The sequence below is a fragment of the Alligator sinensis genome, unplaced genomic scaffold (genome assembly GCF_000455745.1).
Source record: "Alligator sinensis unplaced genomic scaffold, ASM45574v1 scaffold88_1, whole genome shotgun sequence".
NCBI lineage: Eukaryota > Metazoa > Chordata > Crocodylia > Alligatoridae > Alligator > Alligator sinensis.
Window position 1 is genome coordinate 424,708 of NW_005842347.1, and position 26,855 is coordinate 451,562.

The 26,855-nt window shown below is 40.6% G+C and overlaps 1 protein-coding gene across 2 annotated transcripts in view; it reads left to right on the forward strand.

The window, feature by feature from the left end:
• The window catches only part of NOL4 (nucleolar protein 4), a 285,684-nt gene that overhangs the window by 240,271 nt on the left and 18,558 nt on the right, over window positions 1-26,855 (forward strand). The window lies entirely within an intron of this gene.

Below are 26,855 nucleotides of genomic sequence, written 5' to 3' on the forward strand. Positions count from 1 at the left end.
AAATTAAGACAAGGAAAACTGATCTGTGGGAAGTAGCTACCTGTTTCAAAAATTGATGATCTATTAAAATCAGGGTCATAATGGGAAACTAGTTTCAGCTTTTACTAAGGACATTTCCATAGTACCCAGCATCTTTCCATAATGCTTGAATGTGTGATAACAAAGCATTGTCAGTTGCAGAGATTTTTGTTCCTGTTAGTATTAATGTTAGGTTATTGTAGTTGTATGTAGTAAAGTTGTATGTAGTTGTATGTATGTAATGTTAGGTTATTGTAGTTGAAGCCAAAATGCTTTAGGTGTCTACTTGTGTTAAATGTTGTACTGTTCTTTTTAACTTGAATACATCTAGGTTATTTTGAGGTACAGTTAACATGGTTGGCCTGGTATGTGAATAAATGTAGAACAGCTACATTTAAAGGTTGGATATGCATCTAGCTGGGGTCATCTAGACCCAGCCCTCTTTCCTGCCTATGCAGGGGTTCGGACTCGATGATCTATTGAGGTCCCTTCCGACCCTAACATCTATGAATCTATGAAAGCACATATTACCTAACTTCAGAGTATTATAGTTTACATTTATTTTAATCTTTCAGCTATTAAAGTGTGCAACATGCAAAATTCCACTATGTTGATAGGTTTATATGTTCTAACTGCATATATTTGTTCTTTACTGCCCCTGTACTAGTAACTGTCAACAGAAGAAAAAGCTTATGGACAAGATATGGAGGTCTGTCCAATTGGCCCAGAACTCAGGTCAGGAAGTGGTGTACAAAGGTAATAGAGAGCTGGCTTTCTATTATCATGGTCCTGCCTCAGATCAGTTCAAGATCAGTTCCCTGGCCTGGGATTTTAGCCAGAATGGACCAACTGTGTACTATATTTTGAGGGCTCCTCTAGCTTATGCTGATGACAAATGGCCACCAGGAGCTCAGACTATAGCAAAGAATTTCATGGTTCTTTTTATCTTCTTCTGTAGAAGCAGTCAGACATCCTTGCTGCTGCTACATTAGTGTCCTCTGTCAGCTCTGCACTAAGGAAGGATAATGCTAATGCTAGGACAACCTTTCCAGAACCACTATCAAGCTGGATCAGGAGCCGTATTCCAATGGTGGAATATGGTGCATAACAGTTACATTGTACGAGAAGGTCCTGGATTGCTGTGAGCTAGACAGTGTTGAATGAAACTTAGGACAGAAATACTTTTGCATATATACCTTGCATATTGTAAATAGGATGCTGTGGTGACAATATTCAACACCTGATAAAATCTGCCAGCACTGCCTTTGGCATCTCTGAAATCATGTCTTCAATTATCATGACAGCAGGAACCAAACCAAACTTCTTGTCTACCAACCTGTTGTCATCCCTACCCTATTGTATGCATGTGAAATTTGGATAACATATCAAAAACACCTGAAAGCTTTGGAACATTATCATCAGTGAAATCTTTGGAAAATCTTCCATATCAGTTGAAAGCACAGAAGAACAAACCACCAGTGTTCTGGCTCAAGAAAGCGCCACCAGCATTGAAGTCATGTTTATATGGCACCAGCTCCATAGAACAGGATGCGTCATAAAGATGCTGACAGCTGGTTCCCAAAACAGGTCCTATACTCCCCACTCACCAGTGGTCACTGCTGTAGAGATGGGCAAAAGAAGAGATTCGGGGACACCGTGAAAACCAATCTGAAGAAATGCAATATTAACATCAATACCTGGGAGTCCCAAACACTGAATCATCCCCAGTGGTGCTGTGATATACTACAAGACATTGATCATTTGAAACAAACTCACCTCACTGTGGAAGCAGATAGATGAACGAGGCAAAAAGGAAAAATACAATATCACTAGGATCTACTCCTTCCTCCTGAAATACTTGCCACCTCTGCAGTCAAACGTGTAGATCTTGGACAGCCTCCTCAGTCATCTATGGACTCACTGATGACTTCTCTATTTTCTGGCTGACTGTAATCCTTTTATCTAGGGACTGCTGACAACAACAATTCTTTGTGTTAGGCACTACATTATGTCTAGGTTGATTGGACTGATAGAGAACGGTTGTGTGTAGCAAACTATGAAATAGACTGTTACTTCACTAACCCCACAGGGCAGGCAATCTGTATAGAAGTTAAGGTGACTGTGGCAGCATCAAATTTTGTGTGCAACTCCCCCAAAAGGGTTGCCTGCTGTTCCATCTTTGCTCATTTAGGTGCTTTGGATTTCAAATCTCAGCTATGGTAGCATTGCTTTGGGATCTCAACTTTTAGCCATTTCTGACTTTCTATTATTTTAGTGATTTGAGGGGAGTATATATTAAAGAAGCATGAGCTGATTTTATAAAACTATGCCAGGAACTCCATAAGAACAGCCTAGACCACTTCGGGGATCTGATTCTCAGTGAGAAAAGTGTCCTGAAGGTTAGTTTCAGGATCCTGTTGAACAAAAAGCAGAGACTATGGCCTCTGGGGAGTCTCCCAAAACCTGTGAATGCTCTAGGCCTTTGGGAGAAGGTAGAAACATTGCCCTTCCCTCATCCTTCTCTCCTAATGGAAGAAGAAACGCTGATTTGTTTTCTTTGCTTCTGTATGTCACTGACATGCCTATGGGAGTTCCTGCCCCCTGCCTCTTATAAAAGTGAAAAGAACTCATTCCCCAAATGGGAAAATAAAGAAATCAAAACAGTTATGGGGAAAAACAATAGTGGATCCAAGAATGGGGCAAATGGAATGCAGCCCCCCACTTTGATCTTATCATGTAGGCATGGTGAGCTCTGAGCTTACAGCCTGGACAATGTAGGCTCTGGGCAACTGGGTAGGGTCTGGCTTGCGTCCCTGCTTTTGCATGGCTCCAGATGCCAGGAGATAAATGCTGTTGCAGTTTGCCCTTCCCTTCCCTCCTCCTTCCACTGAATTGAGCAGCAGGGGAAAAGAAAGGATGAACAGTGTCAGCAGCACTTACCCACTGGGCTCTAGACCCACAGGAAAGCAGGGGCTTTTGCAACACATCCAAAGGGGGAATGCAGCTGCACCATTGCACTGCCTCTGGATCTACCCCTGGGTTAAATATAATGTCTTGTTGTTTATACATACACGTTGTATACAACTTTCTGCATTTTTTCCTGGTACATTTACAATGACTTCTTGTTGCTTTCCCCATTTGCTTGCATGGTAGACTTTACAAATGACCAAAAAAAAAGAACAAAAGAAAAAAAAGAAAGGTGAAGCGAAAGGACACTTGCCAGCAAAAGAACTCCTGGGCTCATGAGATGCTTAGGGTGGAAAGAGGAAGGTAGCAGATTAAAATAGACCAATCAGTGTCTGATTTACATCAAGCCACATCTATAAGAGTTATCTATAAGAGCATCTGTGCATGTATATATAAAAATATACATATGTGGCCAGTTCCTCATCTGGTATAAATTGGCATAGCTCTGCAAATGTCAATGGAGCCACTGATTCATGCTAGGAAAATGATACATCATGAATTTATTAGTATATATGTGTATGTATGAATAATAATCAGATATATGTTTGAAGACAGTGAGCCAGATTCTATTCTGAGGTCATGATGGCTCTTTATGCTTTTACTGCTCATACAAAGTGATCCTCAAATTAATATATATTCTGCCATAGAAGGATCACTTTAGGGCATAGAAATCCTCCTGTGGTGTACAAGGCAATGCCTTGTACTCTCTTTCCTGCTCTGTGCTCAAACTAAGGTTATGTGGCCAAGAGAAGATGTCTAGCCAGGATTTTTCTCATTATAGCAAAAAATGGGTCACACAGATAGTCAACTCAAGATTAGAAAAACATTACAATTTTGTAAAAGCCATATTTGCACCCAGTTTATTTGCACACTTTGGGCACGGCTACACATTCATTAATGCTTTGTAATTACGGCGCATTAAGTTTAGCATTACAGGTACTAAACTTAATGCACCATAGTCAGCACTGCTGCGCTTTAGCTCAGATGAGCCTATTTTAGTGACGTTAATGTGCATTAGACTATATCTGCACATTAACTCAGTAACACGGTCTTTGCCCACCACACTAATGCACAATAGAATTAGTCTTCTGTGCATTAAGCATCTCATGTAGACGCACCCTATACTATGTATTCCTTGACCACAACTGAGAGTTCAGCCTGCTATATACTCACTTTTAATTTTCAAACCGAAAATAAAACAGCAAGCATTTGTTATTTCAGAAGATATCATTTTCATGTGGCTTCATTATAACAAAATAAGGAGATTTCAGATCTTTAAATTAGTAAAGCCCTTCAAACATTGCCAAGCTGTCAGTATTTTACAGAATATACAAGTTAAGAACCAGGCTTCTGTATTTTCCTGTTTTATATTTTTTCCCCTTTGATTCCAAAGACCAGTTCTGAGTAATGAAAATCTGACTGCTTCATAGCTAACCAAAGCTGGTGTCCTCATACATTCCTTGCATAAAAATATCAGAATAATATGTCTCATGCAAAATGAACAAGTCCAAATTAGTTTAGTTTGATTGAATTCAGCTATTATTTAGTATTGCCTATAAGGCAAATGTGAGGTAGTACGATGAAGCTGTCAGGATATGTGTATGTCTCCATATGTGCACAGGGGAGAATTTTTGAACAAACCAGCAATATACAGATTTTCTTTCTTTTTTGTTATGGGATCACACACTTGTGATGGCTTCAAGACAATTCTACTTCCTGTCTATCTCCAGATTTATTATTTTTCAACTATAGTGTGTCTAGAGAAGGTTCTCTTCATGTAGGTGTTAAATCACTTATTCTGAGTGAATCACAACATAAGAATTAGTATGCATATTATATTGTTAAACTCCAGGAGAGCAATCACTTTCTTTAAAAATAAAGAGAAAACTTTTTAAATTAGTCAATCTGTTCACTACCTTTTGAGCCTGGTAAATTACAGCAATGATGGTGCATTCTTTGTAATTATTTAACAGTCTTTTAATTTCATTTAAATTAATTTAGTTGTATTTTATTTATTTCTTGAAGCAACCTTTCCTTCTTAAAGAAACCTCTGTCTTTCCACACTATGATTTGAGGCCCGGCAGATAACTTATCAGTATTGACCTGGTGTAGTCGGAGGAAGTATCTAGCTCCCAGAGGCGGTAAATGTTTGAGAATCCTAGGTCTACTCTATACAGAGCAGCATCCTGGAAAGGTAAATTGGCAGATAGGTGGATAGTTTAAACAAGATAAGCCTCTCCTCCACCATTCTTATTTCTGGCAAAATAGAAGCAATGCTCTATGAATAATCTAGGAAAGGTTGGTTTGGGGGGGGTTTACAAGATTTTGCCTTGTTTAGTAATTTTAACAATATTGCTTTTAGCTGTTGGAGGAGTAGGAGTAGGTGGCTATTAGGTTTCTGACAAAGCAATTATGGCCTAGACACATATGCTGGGGGATGACCTGACATTTGCCTCTGGATAGTTGTCATAGCAGCAGCCTGAATAGAGCAGCTGGAGACAAGTGCCTGCTACAGACTGGATAAAAGTTCTGCACTAATGCAGTACATTTGAATGTTAATAAAAGTGCACACACATTGCCACTTAGTTGAAGTTACCAGTCCAGTGTTTCCTTTCATTCCTAAATGTTCAATTTTAAAGAAAGCTGGGTTTACAAGGTTATGTTAATCTCTATTTCCAGACAATTTATGGTGCCATTCTCTGTAGGTAGCTCAGCAGTTCCAAGGGGAGAGCTGGGGAGGTGATCCTAGGGGGAAGACTCTTTGCACAAATTTATTAACAAAAGAGATGTCCAGCTGCTGTAAACTACGAGCAGCCTGTATCACCATTAAGAAAGGAATTATCTGTGGACAAATTATAGATAATTGTGAAGCTGCTTTGGAAGAAACTAATTTATACCTCAATGGCAATGAGGGCATGGGGCATTCCAGGATCACTGTATCTCATCTTCTGCACCAAGGAAAAAAAAGGCCTCTGATCCTTTGTGTTTTCAAGCTGGGAGTCTGAATCTTAATGCTGCCACTAAAGCATAGGTTCTAAATCTTGACACTGAACAGCTATTTCCTGTATTACAGTACAGACAGCAGGAAAGGAGGAAGTGGGGGTGGGGGGCAATATACATTTGTGTCACTGTGCATGTGTTGTTCTCCTTCCTGATCAATGGGCACTGGAGCTCATGGGAGGAAGGAAGAAACAAATTGCTGGGTACTTAAAATGCCTCCTTTTATTGAGTTATTTATATTCTTTATTTTTATATCAAGTGCAGATGTGGCCAATGGTACTTTGCAGAAAAAGAAAGCACAAAAATGCTCCCAGGAAAAGGTTTCATTTCATTTTTAAGGGGATGGTTGCAGTAAAGAGCTATATGAAGCTAAACTGCCCCAAAGAGAACATGAGGAGGTGTTTTGCCTCAACAAGGCAGAATGATTCCCAGAACTCTTTAGTATAAAAGGACAGTATGTATGCATGCCATTGTACCCCTCTAAAAGGACAACTTATTTTCCCTCCTGCTTTACACACTGATCCACACCAAGTGCTATGCTGAAGGTGGTGGAAGCATTGCCAGCCACCAGCTATGTTGGTGGTTATTTATGTACCCCACCTCCAAAGGCAGTGCTCAGGGCTGCTACCCTGGTTATTATCTCCCTCCCCCTCTCAGTTGTGCTTGCTGTCGATTGGTCTTATCCTGATGCCAGTGCAAAGGGTTGTAGAAGCAGAGCGCATGTGCTATCTCTCATCACTGTTTATCTGTATAAGGAACCACCAGAATCGGGGTGAAGTGACTGACCTTTGATAAAGCTTGCTCATTGAAGTTTGGGTATAAAATAGCAATTAGAAAATTCTGGTCTAGGAAATCAAAGGCAGCCTGGTAAAAACTGGCATCCTAACAAACACATTAGGCCAACAGGGAGCTGCAGAAGTATCAACACCTCTGGAAAATCCACCCCCTGGAATAAATTCAAATATGCATTCTGTCCTCTGGATAGGGTTTCAGGTACTTTATCTCATCTATCCAAGTCAGGCAGTTTTGGTCATTGCTCTAAAAAATAACAGTGTCCTCAGTTTCACGGACACTAGCTGTCGATTTAGGTTTTATTCCTTTCCATCGCTTCCCACCTAATGGTTGTTTCACTTATAATTTGGTTTACAGTTTCCTTTGATAGATCCAAATGATATGTTTGAACAGGAAAGGCACAAAATGTTATGCAGGCACAGTTTAGTTAGACATGGATTATCCTTAAGAGATCCAATTACGTATAATCATTGAGAAATTTAGCATTTTACCCACAAAGTAACAGCCATATTGTCAGGAGGAGGGATATAATCAGTATGCATTGTATGTTTAAATCCTTTAAAGTTGATGGCAAAGCTTTGAGTCATTGCAGTGGTACAGGGTAAGTTTCAGTTGTTAACACATACAGTTGGAATGAACTATTCAGCAATACAGACAAAAATATTCCCCAGTCCAAAGTATATTAAATTTGATAGGTATATTTGAAAAGAATAATTCTCACCCCTTGCATTTACATGGCCTGGACACATAGTGAGGCTTAAGTGTGAACACATAATTTTTTTGCTTAAACAAAGACATTGGATTAGAAAGGGTATGGGTTTATTTTTTTGAATATTGTCTTTTTCTCTTTAACATTTGTAGAGGAACTGTCACATAGCAGAAGCTAAGCACATACATTTGAAATCCAAGCTGATTGTTTCAGACAAGACTTTAAGGATCCAGAGCTGTAACAAGATAAAGTTTGAAGAGGTTTAAAAGTAATACATTTTTTTTTCTTTTTGAGATGGAGAGAGCTGAAGGATCAGGGCTTTACTCAAGTAGCCTACATGGTATCTTTACAGCTCCTGCAAAACTTGTTTTCTTTCCCTTTTTTGTTTCAGGTCAGAGGAAACTGAACATGAATAATTTTCTCCCTAGTGTCTGGGGGTATGAATCTTGGGTTCTCTTTTCCCTTCCCCCAAACTGGGTAGGAAGAAAGGCAGATCTCTCTTCCTCAGCCCCAAAGATGGAGCTAACAGAAATGTACTCTTGAGAAAGAAAGTTACGTTTTTGAGAGTGCAGCCTTATCTTCACACAAACTTACACTGGTTTAGTTAAACCAATACAAATCTGTGCATAATAATGTCTTGATATGAGTGGCTTCTTTTGATTTAGTTTAAACCTATTTCTAAATGGGTTAAGAGAAACCAAAAGAGGGATATCCTCACAGAATTCCAGTACATTGCCTTAAATCCACACCTTCAGTTAGGCCAGTCATGTAACTGAGGCAGGGACAACCAAGGCAGCAGTCTCCAGTGCTGCTATTAGAAGGGGAGGGAGACACAAAAATTGCCACCACTGCAGTGTGGCTGACCACGCTGCCACCATCAGCAAGGAGGCAGTTGACACTTTCCCATGTGTTATATCTGCCCTGGGCCTGGATCTGCCCTGTTACATCTTTGAGTTAGGCCACTACAACTCTACATAGACAAACTCCATTTGGCCAGACTGCTGATGCAGTAGTGGGAGGGTTAATTTCATCCAAAAATTACTCTGTTGCCTCAAAAATAACTTAGAACTAATTTAGAACTAACCTTTAGGGCAGTGCACAAATGTAGTACTTGTTACTTATTGGTGTTTATTAATAGCTGCAGACCTAACAATGCCATTTGTGATCTATCTTCCTAAGGCCAGAAAAAGTTTGTATTTTTTTGCCTTTCCCATAGTTTATTTATTCTATTTTGAGGTTTTATTGGCACTCTTTTAAGAAAAGGAGAGGGTCATTCCCCAAGTTGCTATCTATTCATCTGCTGAATCTTATTTACAATGTAGAGAGCAAATCTTATCAAAACACATGGAAGTGAATTAAGCCCCCAAACTCCTCGATTAACACATGGAAGTGAATTAAGCCCCCAAACTCCTCGATTATCAGGGTAAAGCAAAATCTGTACTAAGAGAGTTTTCTTCCGTTCAGCTTTGTTTTCTTCTTTCAGTAGCCAAATATCTCCTTTCCATTAAATACATAAAAAAACTAACAGTTAATTTGTAAGGATTTTTTTTACTTCATAATGTAGAAGGCAGGTAATACCTGTGTTTGAAAGAAGACAGCACACATGAAATGCCAGGAAAAAAATTTAGTTTTCACAGATTTATATTTCAAATTTTAAAAGGCAGACTTGAAATAGAGTAGCTACACATCAAACAGCTGTTATGAAATACAAGGCAAACCACTGTAGTGTGTATAATTCAGTATGTTCATTTTATACATTAGCTATTCAAAGCTCCCCAATTGTTTTCTTACTCTGCAGTGAATTTTACAAACTGGAACCAGGCTGTAAGCATTAAGTAGGATTTAATTCTGTTTAACTTTAGAACAGAATAATTCCAAGCTGCTAAAAGCAAACAGGATAAGCTTGAGAGGCACAGTCCAAATACCAGAGATCCCTTTAAATATCCTTTTTCTTTAATCTTGCAAATTTATAAATCTAAATGATAAATAGCTATGCCCATGTTTCAAAATAAGTAGTAGGTATCAAATGCATGCAGGAAGGTGTTCACTCACTTCTTATTTTCTTTAGGAGAGGAAAAGCAACTTTGTTAGAGAGTTATCAATCAGCTAGTACAAGAATTCACCCATCAGGGACACAGTTTACATAAATTTTGCAATACCAAAATTCCTATTTTTCTTCTAAAAATGTAACTATTAACACACACATATTTTTATTTAGTTGAAACCAATAAAGTTAATAAAGTTCATGCAGCATCACCCTTAGAGTATCCATGTCAAGGCTGTCGTCTTCTCTTTCTTAACAAAGAAGAATTTCATTCAGAATCAGATCTAAACAATCTAATCTGCATATTCCAACATATGTAACATGAATACTCGAAAGAATATCTAGCTAGAAGAAAATCTCAGGCATGATAAAAGAGAAAAAAGCTTCAGCCAATGTGGCAGATAACTCTGTCCCCCAATTTTTTAGCGCAGACCTTTTTAACAGTTATTTCTCCACACCCCCAAAGCTGCTTACTATTAATAAAATGGGCTGTTGGTAATTAGAACTGTATTGGTTGCAATGCTCCTGCAGAAGAGATCGGATTATGATGACCATACAGAATTGCAGTAATACATGCTGCAAAACTGGTGCAAGCATTGCTCCCCCCCAAAAAACAATTTCTAAATATTTAAAAATTCTTTTTTTTTAGTACTGTCGTGCTCCCATTGACCACAATGGCGTTATCCAGAGCTGCTCTACAGCAGCTGAAACCAAGCCTCACATATTAATTGCAAAATATGCATATGTCAAGTTAAAAAAAAAAGTTTATCAACTTAACTAGTATTGCTAGGATAAAATATGTTCATTTTAATCAGGCAATCTAAATATTTCATTCTATAATCTTCAGATTTACATATGCCATGTTCAAAAACGAATCACAGCAGAGGAAAGCTTGTACTGAATGAGAACAATAAACAAGGGGTGAGGAATTCTTCCTGCTTTGCACCCTTACAGTTCACTACGTTGTTGTCATCATGCATCAGTATCAGTAGTAAATTGATTCATCCAACACCATTTCCTGAAGGCAAAACTGTTCAAGGGATGGGAAAAGATGACATTGTTTCAGTGGCTTTATTTTGCTTTCTGTTCTGAAGAAAGGTCAGATATTCAGACTCATCCATTTGTACTGCCCATACATTAGAAAGTAGGAAAACTGATCAGCCTTTGTCCTCTGCACACTCTTGTCCATTGCATAGGATATTGGCTTTCAAAGGTTTCTAGACCCTAAGAATGTTTCCTGAGCAGAACTCTATATGCCTTCCCTATTAAATCTTTGTCTTGCATTTATGTATGCTTTCATATTTTCAGTTAAATTAATTCTACTAGGAGCTGTCCTGGAAACTAGACGCCCTTATTTAGTGATTCAGCTTTAATGACAGCATAGCCATTATGTTACAACCACATAGAGCTGGCCTGGTGTTTTATAAGCTAGCTGGTTCCATATTTCCTTACTCAGATGCTACTGGAGATGCTTTGCTGTATAGAGGTGGCACAGAAGAATTAGTATTTTACATCTCTTCTAATCACTGTTTTCTGGCAGGCTTAAGGAATAAGTGCTGTGAGTCTCTTGTGGCTTTATTTACATATTAAACACCCTACAGCACACACAGATCTCAGCCATGTCTGGGGTTACAGTCTCCCTTTGTCACAACAAAAAATTCCCAAAGCAATTGGATGAGGCTACTAGTCTCTACTCAAGACTAATATAACAGAGCCTGCAGGACTAAGTGGGAAATTTTGCAGTACGCTTGGCTCCATTATACCTTTTCCAAGCAAATGTGAATGCTGAATTCTACCATCAATTTTAAATGTAAATTATTTTTGTTTTGTGAGAAAATCAAACTAACTAATCAGTTTTCTAGACTTCAGCTAAGGAAGGGCAAATTTTCTTAGATACTGTACTGATAAAGAAGAAGGATTTTTCATTTGAAAAGGTGTGGAGGTCATACTCTTTAAAATAAGCAAGCTTCTCCTCTTGTAACCTACTCCCACAGCTGTCCAAGTTACAGAAGTATCTCATTCAGGTTTTCATAACTGACCACCTACACTGACCTGAAAGTTTTTCTGAAACTGAAAGGTCAGAAAAAGGATATTTTGGTCATCATTTATTACAGTTGATAATGAACTGGCTAAAATGTACATTGATATAAATGATCCTAAAGCACTTCACCACCACTTGCTGCTTTCACCATTTTGGATTGACTTTGAGTGATCCTTCTGGGAAAAAAAAAGATTTTAGAAAGATGAGAGACAAAAGAACAAGACTGAAATAGTGTAACATAGAAATGCTAACATTTTTATTTAAGGTTAACTCACCAATTTTGGTCTGGAAATCAGATGTCATTCTCAGAAATGCAGAAGATTGAGGTCCACTTTCCATTCTCCTATACAGTGGTACATTTTTATTTTGATATTTTTGCAGATCAATCCCATGCTTTCAGTTCCTGACAAACAGTAGCCCTGTATGTTGCAAGTGACTGTTGACAATGGTGATGTTGACAGTTCATTTTAGTCTTTATTGTCTGAATGTGAAAGGAATTTGCTGCCTTTCTAACTTGAAATTGTAGTGCAATATATTCTTTTTCTTGTTCTATAAGCTGTAAAGGGTCTTTATGCAAAATATTTACTATGTTTTTCCCTTAAAAATCCAAGGAGTTGCAGAGAAGAACCAAAGGTAAATATCTGGGCTCCAGATTAAATACTGTAGTCCAGAGTATTTGCATGGTAGCTGTATTTCTTTTTACAATGTTATGGCTATCCCAGAAAAGTTTAAGCTATGGCTGAAATGCTGCCCTTCTTTGCAAGCTGAAAAGGTTCAGTTTGTGGGTAGAAAAGACCTGAAATTTTGGATTTGGAGGTCTGCAAAATGGGGCCGTAAATCTCATGAGAACAGGCCCTAACCAGATCTCTATTAGTGTCTATTTCTCTTTAGGCAAGACATACCACAATGACAACACTTAATGTCCATACAGAACTATGTAGAAGTGAGGAAAATAATAGGAATTAAGTTATCAAAGTTTTTTTTTTAAACTACAATGTTTGGTTGAACTTTTGATGGACAGTGCAAGTTGAGTTCAATGTTCTGTTTGAAGCATCTGTATCTTTAAATCAACCTTTGGGGATAAAAGAACATTGAAGTCCTTCTCGTGGCTCATGTTAAGAATCAGTTCTCAATCCTAGCAACTTGCGTTCTCACGTAGACTATGAACACAGCCTTAAAGGGAAGGAGTCTTTGCATCTTTCAATAATAGCTCATTTACCAGACCTATCAAAAGACTGGTACATAGTTTATGGGGCTTTAGAGGAGTGATACATTTAAAGGATTATTATGACCTAGCCCAAGATATGGCAAACCTTTTGGCATTTCTTTCTTCCTTGAAATATTATTGGAGAATGAGGACGCAGTCTTCCTTGAAATATTATTGGAGAATGAGGACTTTCCATCTAATAAAATACATTTTTAATAACTATTTATTAAATAAGACTATGAAGAAAGATTATGTTGATTCATTTTCTAGGTAGAAGTTATGCAGAAGTATTTGCAACCCAAAGTAAATGATCTTAGCCAAAAGGCTGAGATGTGAAACATTAACCAGATGTATTGAAAGGAAATGTTAAGTCTCTTTCTAGAGACATGAAATCAGTATTCAGTACAGAGGTAGACTGATACTTCTGAACATGCGATAATCTGTGCACTGTGGAACAGGACCTCACCTGGTGTAAGTGGGAATACATCTGCCAAAAACAATGGAGCTATCGATGGTAGTATTGGAGCAATGTAGCTGTAATGGTCTGGGAATTATGCAAGAGGCAAGAATTTGCGGGGGTGATGTCTTTTATTGGACCAACTGCATGATTGTATTAAAGTTAGAAAAGCTTTCAAATGGAACTATGCTGATCTACATCAGGTGAGCATTTGGACCACTCCCTTTTAACTTTTTCTCCTTTTTAAAGGAATATCATAGAATTATAGAAGATTAGCATTGGAGGGGACTTCAGGAACTCATCTAGTCCAACCCCTTGCTCAGAGCAGGACAAGTCCCAACTAGTTCATCCCAGCCAAAGCTTTATCTAGCCAGATCTTAAAAACTGCCAAGGATGGAGATTGCACCACCTCTGTGGGTTACCTGTTGCAGTGTTTTACTACCCTCCTAGTGAGAAAATGCTTCCTAATATCTAACCTAAATTTCCCTTGCTGTAACTTGAGACTGTTGCTCCTTGTTCTGTAATCTGCCACCACTGAGAACAGTATAGCTCCATCCTCTTTCGAACCTCCCTTCAGGTAGGTGAAGCCTGCTATTAAATCCCCTCTCAGTCTTCTCTTCTTCAAATTAAATAAGCCCAGTTCTCTTAGCCTCTCCTTTCAAGCCATCTGCCCCAGCACCCTCCACCATTTTTGTTACCTTCCACTGGACTCTCTCCAATTTGTCCTCATCCTTTCTGTAGTGCGGGGCCCAAAATTGAACACAGTACTCCAGATGTGGCCTCACCAGTGCTGAATAGAGGGGAATTAATCACTTCCCTTGACCTGCTGGCAACATACCTGACAATGCAGCTCAGTATGCCATTAGCTTTCTTTGAAACAAGGGCACTGGTGTATGGGATTGTTCTGTCCTAAGTGTAGGACTTTGCACTTGTCCTTGTTGAACCTCATGAGATTTCTTTTTGCCCAATCCTCCAATTTGTTTAGGTCACTCTGAAGCCTAGCTCTGTCCTCCAGCATATTTACTACTCTCCCCAGCTTGGTGTCATGTGCATACTTTGTGAGGGTGCACTCCATGCCATCTTCCAAGTTGTTGATGAAGACATTGAACAAAACCAGCCCCAGGACCAACCATTGGGGCACTCCACTTGATACTGGCAGCCAACTAGACATTGAGCCATTGATTACTACTCCCTGAGCCCAATGCTCCAGCCAGTTTCCTATCCATCTTACAGTCCATTCATCCAGCCTGTACTTCCTTAGCTTGCCTGAGAGAATGCTGTAGGAGACCGTATCAAAAGCCTTGCTAAAATCAAGGTGCACCACATCCACTGGTCTCTCCACATCCACAGAGCCAGTCATCTCATCATAGAGGGCAATCAGGTTGGTCAGGCATGATTTGCCCTTGGTATATCCATAATGACTGTTCCTAATCACCTTCTCTTCAAAGTGCTTAGAAATGGATCCCTTGAGGATCTGCTTCATGATTTTTCCAGGGCCTGAGGTGAGGCTGACTGGTCTGTAGTTCCCTGGATCCTCCTTTTTCCATTTCTTAAATGTGAACACTATGTTTGCCCTTTTCCAATCATCCAGGATCTCTCCTGATCGCCACAAGTTTTCAAAGAGGATGCCCAGTGGCTCTGCTATCTCATCAGCCCTCATCCCATCCAGCCCCATGGATTTGTATACATCCAGGTTTTCTAAATAGTGCCTAACTTGTTCTTTTGCCACTGTTAGCTACTCACCTTAGCTACTCCTGTGTTAGCTTCCCCAAACTGTGCTGCCTGGTGCAGTAGTCTGGGAGCTGACCTTGCCTATGATGACTGAGGTGAAAAAGGCATTGAGCACTTCAGCCTTTTTTGCCGCCTCTGTCACTAAGTTGCCTCCCCCATTAAGTAAGGGACCCACACTTTCCTTGATCCTCCTCTTGCTACTGACATACTTGTAGAAACCCTTCTTGTTACCCTTCACATCCCTTACTAGCTGCAACTCCAACTGTGCTTTGGCCTTCCTGACTTCATCCCTGCATACCTGAGCAGTGCTCTTATACTCCTCCCTAGTTATTTGTCCAAGTTTACACTTTTTATAAGCTTCCTTTTTGTGATTTAGTTTACTGAAGAGTTCCCTGCTAAGCCAAGCTGGTCTTCTGCCATACTTGCTAGTGTTCCTGTGCATTGGGATGGTTTGTTCCTGCACTCTCAATAAAGCTTCTTCCAAGTACAGCCAGTTCTCCTGGACTCCTTTCCCCTTCAGTCTGGTTTCCCAGGGGGTCATGCCCATGAGTTCCTTGAGTGAGTCGAAGTCTGCTATTCTGAAGTCCAGGGTACTTACTCCACTGTTCTCCATCCTTCCTTTCCTCAAGATTTTGAACTCAATCATCTCATGGTCACTGCTGCCCAAGTTGCCATCCACTACTACATTCCCCACCAATTCTTCCCCATTTGTGAGCAGCACATCAAGAAGAGCACAGTCCCTAGTTGTCCGTGCCAGCACTTGCACCAGGAAGTTGTCCCCAGCACTCTCCAAAAACTTCCTGGATTGCCTGCACATTGCTGTCTTGCCCTCACAGAAGATGTCAGTGATAGAATAAAACCCTGAGGACTAAACCCCCGTCACGTGTACAAGCACCCTAAATGTATTGTTGTGTGTCTATTTAATTTGTTCAGACCCCACTGAGGTTAACACATCTTTGTCCTATTTAGTAAATAGTGATGCTAGAACAAACATCAGTAATAGGGTGTAATGAAGTGAGAACTAAAAATTAGAGACAGACAAAATCACATCCATTCCCTTTTCACAAATAAAATTACCATCACTGCTGATCTTACTTAGTTGACAACATTATTAAAATTAAAGGGGAAGTTTGCTCTCTATTATATTCCAACATATTATTCAGCTACCCCAGCTTCCAGAATATTTTTCATAAAATTTAAATCCTAAAGAATTAATCTGATGTAATGAAAAACAGCATTTTGTTAGGCCAATATATAGTATAGGTTGGGGCTGGAAATACAAAGACCAGCACTTCTCAGTAGAAGACCCAATTTTTAGTTCATAACTTTACTAGACCAACTTCTTGAAAGATATTTTCCATTCCAGGCTGACTTTTTAATGGCAAATGTAAGCCAAAACACTGCAAGCCTTTTAAAAAATGAAGCCAGGGAAAATATAGAGCTTTGCCTATGTTAAAAATGTTGTTGGCTGTTTCTTCAAGACCTCTAGTTCCTCCATGCTTTGGAAATGAAATTTGAAAAAATGGTCCTTCTGTCAAGAATGTCTTTAACTATCCTTATGAAAAATCCACTGAAATTTAACAGTTTACGCCAAATATCCATTCAGACACAATCATTAAGGAATTCATAGATTTTAGCAGCTAAATTCCCGGAAGATTCTGTCCTCGCTGGGCACTGCAGCCTAGGCCTGAGCAGGAGTTTTCCTGCAATTGCAGCTCTGGGCTGCTGTGGGCCTTAAAGCATATAGGTCTGGGCACTTGAACTGTCTTTCCTGTGCTCTTATGATCTCTGTGTTTGACCCAAGGAGTATGAATTTGTATAATCTGAATGCAGGGGGGAACAAGAATGGTACCTCCAGGAGGGTAATCTTAAAACAATGAATCTCCATGGGATAATTAGACTAAAGGATGGCAACATGGGAAAAGGAAGATAACTTTGAGTTGTGTATGTTTGTGGGGAGCAAGTGGCTGGGTATGAGGTCTGGGTCTGGAACCAAGAGGAAACAGGATCTGAGAACAATGAAATTGGAAGAACAGGAATGAAACTGGAACTCTCTGGGTCAAATGGCAAAGGAGAAAGATCTATGGGAATGCTGAAATGGGACAAAGGACCTGAGGAAGGAAATTAAGAGCCTGTGAGGATAGGGAAATTGCGTGGAGGGGCAAGCTGGAGACTAGGGCAGATGGCCTAAAACAAGATTAAGTAAAGAGATAGAGGATGTGAAGACTGAGACTTAATATGAAGGAGAATAAAGCAGGGATTCTGGTAGGGTAAATCTAAGATTTGGTGAGCAATGAGGCTGGGACTGGGATGAGAACCTGAAGATTATAGAGAATGGGACTGAGTAAGCAAGGAAATAGGATGAAGAGCTGGGATAAGAGAAGGGACTTTGGGGGAGATGGGGTGCAGATTGGAGGGTACCGGGAATGTGTTGCCAGGCTTTAGGGAAATCATCAGGAATGGCTCTGCCCAGCAGAGCATAATTCCTTTCAGAAACTGCAGTTGAATGCAAGATTTGTGTCTGCTCTTGTGCTGGGAAAGTGTCTCATCCTCCCCTACTGCAGTCCACAGACAGTATGGCAGTCTGCACTGCAATCAGCAGGGATCCAGGTTTTCCATTCCCCATGGGGAAAATGGAGAAAAACATGGATTTTCCCCTTCACTGGATGAAAACACAGATTTCTCATTTGAATGGAGAAACCTGTGAACCTTGCAATTTTGCAAAGAGCCTGCTGCTGCGTGCACTCCCAGAGGGCAGGGAGGACCTGTGAGAGGGCTGGGGCAGGCTGCCTACTGTGGGCTCGGGCTTCCACCCTGCTGCCCTCCCCCAGGGCCTCTGCAGCCCAGTGGTTGTGACTCAGTGCTGCAGGGAACAGCGGGGCCACGTGGGAATCTCCTTGCTGCTGCGAGCTCCATGCTGCCCTGGTGTGGCATCCCCTGCCTGCATGGCAGCAGTGAGGGGCACGACCCCGCACCACTGCCCCTGCTGCTGTTGCATGCACAGGGGATGTGTTGCTGGCAGGATGTGCCCACCCCACACACAGATCTGGGGGGCACAGGTACCCCCTACCTCCCTAGGAGTGCACATAGTGGCAGGGAGCTGGCCCTACCTCCCATTTGAGCCCACAGTGGGCAGATAGCAGGTGGGGGTGGGACAGGCTCTGCTCCTCTGCAGCAACCACCACCTCCTGCTGGGGGCAACAGTCTGTGGACCTGGGTCCCTGGCCCCATAGCCCTGGCAGCTGGGGCCCCCCTCGGGCAGGGCTGGGTGGGGCAGGGGGCTGAGGGTGGGAGGCAAAGGGGCACCAGCAGGGCTGGGGGAGGGAGGCACTTTTCATTTTAATCACAGATTTGGGGGGTTTTATCAGAATTTGCAATTTTTTTAAATAGGGAAAACCAGGATCCCTGACAATCAGTTTCTCTCTTAACTCAAATAGGAAGCTTCTGTACCAGGGGTCTAAAGGTTCTGTACCAGGGGTCAGAAGGGGCCCTTCTGGTGGTCAGTGTGAGTGTCACTATGATGCCACTTGAAGGAATTCCTGGTTTTGAATTTGCTTTTTTTAATGTTACATAAGAAGAACCCCTTTTTTAGCGATTATTAGGGTTGTAAAGTCAGACACTCATATGCTGGGAAATGACAGAAATTAGGTTTGGCCCTCTATGTGAATAAGCTCTGAAACGGTCTTCAGTTAGGGGTCACATAGCACCTTTCTCTAAGCCCTTGACCTTGGGCAGTTCTTAGGATGGGCCTGCCTTGGAAACAAACTGGGGTGGTTTAGATCGGGGCTGTACAACTGGTGGCCCATGGGCTGCATGCAGCCCACAGGGGGTTAAGTTGCAGCCCCCAGTCTGGAAGCATGATGCACTGTGGGTGGGATATCTCTGCAGCTGCTTAGAAGTTGGACATCCCTGGTTTAGAGAAAAGGATTTATCTGTATGAGCCTGCTTCATTTTTTGCAGGGGTCAGAAGATAAGTGTATACAATAGGAGATTTCAGGAAGAGGCAAAGATGGGCCCCTGGGCAAGTTTGTCCAGAGTCTGTGACAGAGTTCCTGTGTGATTTTGGACAAGTCACATAAACTGACTTTTCACTACTTACGTGTTCATCATTTTCTGGGTGCCTACTGGAGAACCTAACCATCTGATCTGCTTACATGCTGATCAGTTCCAGCTGCAGCAGAAGTCAATGGGAGATATACTTTGGTCACAGAGTGCCATATAATGTTATCTTCTAAAAAAAATTGATCCTGGGTGTCTTAAATTGAGTACTCAAGTAGATGCTAAGGAAATATGTTTGACTTTAATCTCTCTCTCCATTCCCCATCTGTAAAATGGGGAGAATAATACCACCTTACCAGTCAGGGGAGCTGTTTGACTTCATTAACATTTGTAAAGCACTTACGTGTGATAAAGATGAACACCACAGAAATGCCCATGAGGCACTTAATCATTCTGACTTCAGAACAGTACTACAATAAAGTGAAGTATATACAGCCTGTGTATTAAAGCACATTAAAGTTTGTGTGGCTTTTTAATAAGTATTTTATGTTGCTCAAAAAATGAGATGATGCACATGGTGAGTTTGCAGCTTGTCTAGCTGTTTCAATGCTAATCTGCATTTAGGTTCTTGTAACCTCAAAATAGTGTTATAAAAGAAATATTTTTTGACTGTAGCAACAAGGTATCCTCCCATTCAAACAGAAAGTTTCAAAGAATATAAGGCAACATTTTCTATTTGTTTTTTTCTCCATTTTCTACTTAATTGAAAAGATTTTCCTTGACCCCTGGGCACTTAAAAGCTGCCAGCCTAGAAATTAGACATTTATCAATCTGATAAGCAGAACATTTATAAAAGCAGTAAACTGAACACATTTTGTCATCTTCATTTTATTTAGGTATTAGTATTTACAGACTTAGTCATAAAAGTTTTATCAATTGTTGGTAGGCCAATATCACAAGTATGGGGTGTTCAAAGAGATATAAAAACCCAGTAGGGATCCATACAAGGTACTAATGTAATCTATAATAAATATTGAGTCACTTACAGATTCACTACTCAAACTATGGCTACAAGAGACCTGCACACTGGTAGGACAAAATATCCATCATGTATGTAGTGGTTCCACAGGTGCTATTACAGGACACAGATCACAGAATCATCTAGCCATGCACTCTCTCTGGGTTTTTTATTGGTGCCTGTTACTGTAGCACGTGAGCATCCTACATGCAAAAATCAACGACTACAGCAAAGTATTTGATGGAAGTTCATAGTCAGTAACACTTCTCCACCTTGGGGGTTAAAGGTCACTGCATGGGAAGATTATTGAGGCTTTTTAAAAAGATTTTATTAATTCCCTTTGTCCTTGGTGGTGGTGATCAGCACTGCAAGTGTCATTCTTATTATGGAAAGGCTTTGACAGAGAAATCTCTGCATTGTATCTTCTTAAGACTTGGGGGAAGCAGTTGTGAAGCAATGCTCTGTGGCATATATTTTTACAGTCTCTCAACCTCTACCTGTTTAGTGGAACCATGCAGGTTCTGCTGTGCTTCAGATCTTACACACCCACAGATGATTGGAGGAAATAATGTTTGGTCCACCTTCTTGTGAACATTATTTTCTTTTAAACTCATCTTTAGCTGTTTTGTATTTAAAACACTGAGGTTTTCCTTGTAATGCACATTTGATAGAATATAGGTACATTGTTTAGAGCAAGTGTGTCAAAGATATGGCCTGCGGAGCCCTAGCATCCAGCCCCCTATGCTGCCTCTGGGTCTCAAGTGGACCCACAGGAATCATGTGGGTTGTGCCAGCTGGCCCCGGGTGCCCATGTAGTGCCTGCTCTGGCTGCTCTAAAAGCATGCTGCATGCAGCACCCATTTCAGCATAAGCCTGCTTCAAGCCAGCCAGAGCAAGCACTATATGCAGTGCAACCCTGGAGGTCTGAAATGGGCACTGTATCTGGCATGGTCTTCGACTGGCTGCTCTGGGACATGCACCACACACAGCACCCACTCTAGGACACACATTGGATCCAGCATGGAGTGGAAGCGCACTGCAGCAGGTGCTGCCTGCACTATGGCACTGGAGTGGCAAGAGTGGGTGCTGCATACAGTGCAGTCCTGAAGCAGCTGGTCCAGGACCACACTCCACACAACACCCATTCCAGGGCCACACTGCATGCAGTGCCTGTTCTGCCACTCCAGGATGCATGCTGGATCTGGCATGGAAGAGATGCACGTTGGAGTGGGTGCCATGTGCAGTGCAGATCCGGAGTTCCAGGACTCGACACCTGCTCTGGGGCACTCATTCGATCTGACATATGGAACCAGCCCCATGCTACTCATCCAGCCCATGGGAACAGATGAGTTTGACACCCTTGGTTTGTAGTATAGTAACCTTTACTGGTTTCTTAATTTCTTCTGTGATTAGAAGTGTGAATACACAAGCAAGTTATTGCAAAGTAAACAATCCCTCTTTCACTGGGGGCTAAGCTACTGTGGTGTAGTATCATTTACTGTGGGGTGTGAGTACATGCACAGAATAGCTGATGTACTACAAATCTCCATCTTTGTTTAACCCATGGTAACTTCATCCTGTGCCCACACTAATACCTATGCTTTTGCTCCCTCTCTCTCAAGAAAAACTGTCAGGGGGATGATTATATGAAGCACTGACTTATGCTTCTGTTGTCTAAAACAATTAAATAACTGATATTTCAACTTCACATTGCTTCCCATTAAATGTGTTTATTAAAGGTATAAACAATTTAGAAAGGGTTAATACATGTTTACTAAGTTGTATAAACAGGTAGTATATTTTCTAGATGGCTTTGAACAATCTTATAATCTGTTGGACTCTAATAATTTGGTACAATTGACTAACCCCTTAGTATAACCCATACTAATCCTTTATTAACTTTTTCTAACTTGTATTAACTTTTTCTTTTCTTCTATTAACTTTTTCAACCTGTTTTTTCTATTTTTTCTTTTCTTCTATTAACTTTTTCAACCTGTTTTTTCTATTTTTTCTTTTCTTCTAACTTTTCTCCTAACTTTTTCCTAACATTTTTTCTAGCCTGTTTTTCCAACTTTTTCTAACCTTTTTCTATAAATGTGCTGTCGATATGTAGTACAGTCCATGTAAACTATTTAATGTGCCTTTCATTGTGTCATCTGTATACATCACAACTAGTCAGCACTTGGCAACCTAACTAAAAAGAAAAAATCTAAAGTGCATGCAGTGTTCTGCATTTGTAAGCTATACACACCTTATTGCTCTAAAAGGCTAAACTTATTTTGTATTTCATGTTACAATATGTGCAATGAATCTAAATTCAAAATGAGACAAAGTCGTGCCAGTTTCAACAACATAAAAAGGCCAGTTTGCATCATTAAAGCAAGCAGAAATGGAATTGTAAGGAGGTACAGCCTTCAGGGGCTGAGACCCCAGCGGCAGGTAGGCAGCAGTTCATAGACTGCTTGGCTGGAAAGCTGGGGGTCAGCTGCAACTGATGATGAGTGAAGAAGAGTAGAGTCACAAAAGTGAGAGTAGAGGGTTAAAAGCTGCAGGAGCAGAGTTGAAAGGAGAGAGAGGGAAGGCTGTGGTGCGGGGAAGAAATACAGATCCTGGGTTGCCCGCTCAGGGTCTGAAGAAAGATAGCAGGTTTTAGTCTGTTCTGTCTGTCTGTGTTTGCACACTTAGTTGTTTGTTTTGTTTCTATGGGCAGTGCTGTAGCAAGGGAGGGTGAGCGGGTTGACTGCCCTGGGCACCAAAGTGAAGGGGCACCAACAGGCGCTGCCCAGCTGGGGCAGGGCATGGGACAGAGCCACGAGGCTTGTTTGGGAAGGTGCGGGGATGGCGGCAGGGCAGCTCTCACTGTTGCACGCACTCCTAGGCAAACATGGAGGGCGCGTGCCCCCCGGATCTGTGCACGGGGTGAGGGTGGGCTGCTGCTGCGGGCTTTACCCTGGTTGACAAACTTCCTTGCCATGGTACTGTCTGCGGAGACAAGTTTTCCCCATGACAAAATCAACTGGCTGAAAAACTGAAAACTCAGAGCTGACTGTCCTTGAGAAGGGAGCTGAGGGAGTGACCTGCTTACAGGAACAGTGCCAGTTTCTTATCAATTGTTGTTAGCTGTTATCTGTTCCAGCATTATTTCATTTTATTTGGTTAAATCAAAGGGCATCTGACCTTCCTGTCTTGTATGAAAATTGTGTGGCCCCATCATTTTGTCTTTAAAAATACACGTGGAAGTTGCAACCTCTCTGGTTTCAAAAGCATCTAAGAGCTGGTTCAGATGCAGGCAGATTAGGGTTTTAATCTTTACACGTGGGAATACAAAGTGATGCACTGGCTCCCACCCCTTTCTGTTATGTTACCAATATAATTGAAATGGAGGTTAGCCCACATGTATTTAGGGATAAGTAAATGCAAATTCTTGGAAAATAGGGTCCTATTTTCTTACCCAGCTATTGAGTTCTATGTCTTTTTCAAGGTGTTCATAGGCCCTGAATATTCCAGAGCGAATAACTGAAACAGTTCTATATTTTGGGTTTTAGACTTAATTTGGTATAGGTGTATGGCAGAAAAATTGAATGAAAGTGTGCCAGAAATATTGTTTGTGCCTGAATGGAATGGCAACAGTCTCAGAGTTCTGGACCTGTAGTAAGTATGTTTTATTTTCACACTTTTTAAAAATCAAAAATAACTAAACTAATTTGACCCCAGCAGTCTTTCCTGCCTAGAGCAGGGGGGCTGGACTCGATGATCTCATGAGGTCCCTTCCAGCCCTAAACTTCTGTGAATCTGTAAAGAGGAAGGAATAGAAAAATATCTGTCAGGTATGAATTAGATATACAGCGATGAATATGGCAAAAATACATATGTCAAAAGTGAAACAGGGTCATTTATCCAATGTACAATTACAAGGAGGAAGGAGGATGATGCTATTTAAAGCAATATAAGTCCTCACTGGGTCTAATGAGATCCTTTCATTGGATGTAATAGGAAATGAATCAGGCCCTGGTGCATCTGAGTCTGGAAACATCATCCAGTTTTAAAAGAAAGAGATTTCCTATCAAATCAGAAAAGAAAGTGTCAGTTTTGTGAATTGATGGAACGGTTGATGTTTTAAGTTTGGCAAGAAATATTTCCTTGTTCTCTAACTTACTAAATATTTTTTCATAGAAAACATGCATTCCGTTTTGTTAGAGACAGCTATGATCTATGCTGATTAAAAAGTGAATTACATTAAAATTTAATCTCTGAAAAATCCGTTACTGTTTTTTACCTCTTGTTTGGAACTTTGTATGTGTATAAAACAAAATATAGTGCAATTTGGTACAGCTGAGTATCTTAATGAAAAACTATGCCTCAGTTCAAATTAGTACCCACAAGGCCAGTATCTGGTTGTTAATGGAATGAATTTTCTGGCTGCTCTATGTTCTGCTGTAACACACATGGAACATTTTCTCTAAAAAAATGCAAATTGTTTCTCTTGAATGATCTTAGTTGTGTCTAAATCTTTAACCTCATTTATAACATCAACAAGTGTAAATGTATTGTCTCAGAAAGTTTTGTAACCCCTAAAATGGAACATGCAAGTTTTATGTGTTCAAAGGAAAAGTTATGTTAGGTTCTTCTTAGTTGCAAACAGAAATAGGCTAATTGGGCTATTGTTCAAAGTATTTGAGGAACCCAGGAATGCATTGTGCTGATAAATAATCCTTTGCTTTAATAAAAAAAAAACAGTGGGAAGAAGCTCCAGGACATTTAATCAAATTCACTATAATTCACCATTTTAGTAACCATAATAGAACCATGCAGAAGTGGAATAAATTGAACAAATTATTACATGGGGGGAAGTTTTCACTACCAGATGCCAGTTCATCCCCCTTAACCACTCTGAAAATGCTTGCACATTAGATCTGGCTTGTGTACTTGACAGGCATGTCTTTCCATGGATCTATTATTTTTTCAGACATTGAAATATATTTCACTGAATCTGTATCAGGAAATTATCCTAATTATTACTGATTTGTATCTAATTAGTGCCTAAAGAAACTCAGGGACCAGGATTCCATCATGGTTCATGGTAGACCAGGGATGGGCAATTATTTCGGGTAGAGGGCCGCTTACTGAATTTTGGCAAGCCATCGAGGGCCACATGACAGGCAGCCAGGGGCAGGTACATATTAATTTTCTAAATTTTTTAGGGGCCCCGCAGGCCGGATAGAATGGGCTGGCGGGCCGCATCCAGCCCACAAGGCCGCATTTTGCCCACCCCTGTGGTAAACGCGTGTAGGGTCAGATTTTTTTCTACCTATTAGGGGCCTATGTGTGATTCTATTCCACTCTGCTTGAGCCGTGAAAAAAACATTAATACAAAAGATAGGTAGGTCCTCCTCATTGCTTTTTCTTGACTCAGTCTTAAGGGTAAGATTGGTAGAGAAGCATGTTACAAAAGTAGCTGCAATATAGATTTTTGGCAGCTTGAACAGGGTGGAATAGATTTGCCCTTAAGTCTTTAAGTCCACCTAGAAGTTCAGTAGGTGGAATAGAATCTGACCCATAGTCTTTGCTTCTAAATAGCTTACAATGCAACTAGTATATAAAATCAGAAACCATGTGTGTTAGTCATTCAAATTATTCCTGAACCCTACTGAAGTACAGCAATCTCAGCTGAATTTGCATGAAGTACTCTACAGATGTATACTGTCATCTTAGTCACAGAGGGCTAGTTCAGGTATCTTTACTAGGCTCACGGAAATCAGCTAGACTACCCAAGGAGTTAAGTGTTACACATCCAGAATGGTGGAGCCATAATTAGACTGAGAAGAAAACAGAAACAAAGAGGTACATAATAGCTTTTAAAAAAACAAGTGCCAAATAAAACTAAATCAGAGGTTCTCACGCAATGGTCTGTGAAGGGGCTATCTGGTAACATGGTGCTAGTTCTCCTTTTTCCCAGCATCAGATATTTCCACTGTAACTTTTCTATGTAAGTAATTGCTCTTATTGCTTTAGGAATGTTCTGTGGTCACAAATGGTAAGAGGTGGTCCATGTAACAGTAAACAAGTGGACAGGTAGTACAAGACAATCTCTCTAGCTAAATGTGATCATACTATGCAAAAGTTTGAGTCCTCAGGCTAAATCCTGCCCATCCTCATGCAAAAGTACCTAAGAGGTAGACAGGTTCCTTCCTTTTCCTGTCCTTGTGACAGGGTATTAAGCAGAATTTGCAGATTCACTGGAGTCTGACAGGTTGCACCGTGAGTACTTCTACTATGGCCTCAAGTTTGTAATCTCTGTCTACCATGTGCCTTAGCACCTCCACCACTCCAGCCCCCATTAGACAGGTAGTATGAGGGGATTGTATGGTACAAAAGCTGTTGCATACTACTGAGCCCAGATGAGTTACTGGCAGTGAATGTTGGAATGATTTAAAAAACCACCACATGGGGCTACCCATGAAGGAATGAGCACAAGGTGTGCCTGCTATACAAGGTGTGCTTGCTAAACTGGTCAGCTCATTTGCTCATGTCCATATCTTGCTTTAACCATCAGGAGAAGAGAGTACCTCCAGCAGGTTCTCTCACTACCCCACAGTAAATGAATACTAAATCACAGTAGCTTAGCCCTCAATGAAAGAGGAATTGTTTACTTGGTAGTGTCCTACTGTGCAAAGATTGGTTTGTTCCACAAGCAGATTATATATTCATATATCTATATGTTTATTTTTGCTGAGGCTACCCATTCTGCTGGCCCATTTGTGTAGGGGCAGTAACAGCCCTTTGCAACATGGTATCTTGCAACATGCCACACATATAGTAATTCCATTTTTTTCCCTGCTGTTACCAAGCATTCATGATGCTGATGCATCTAT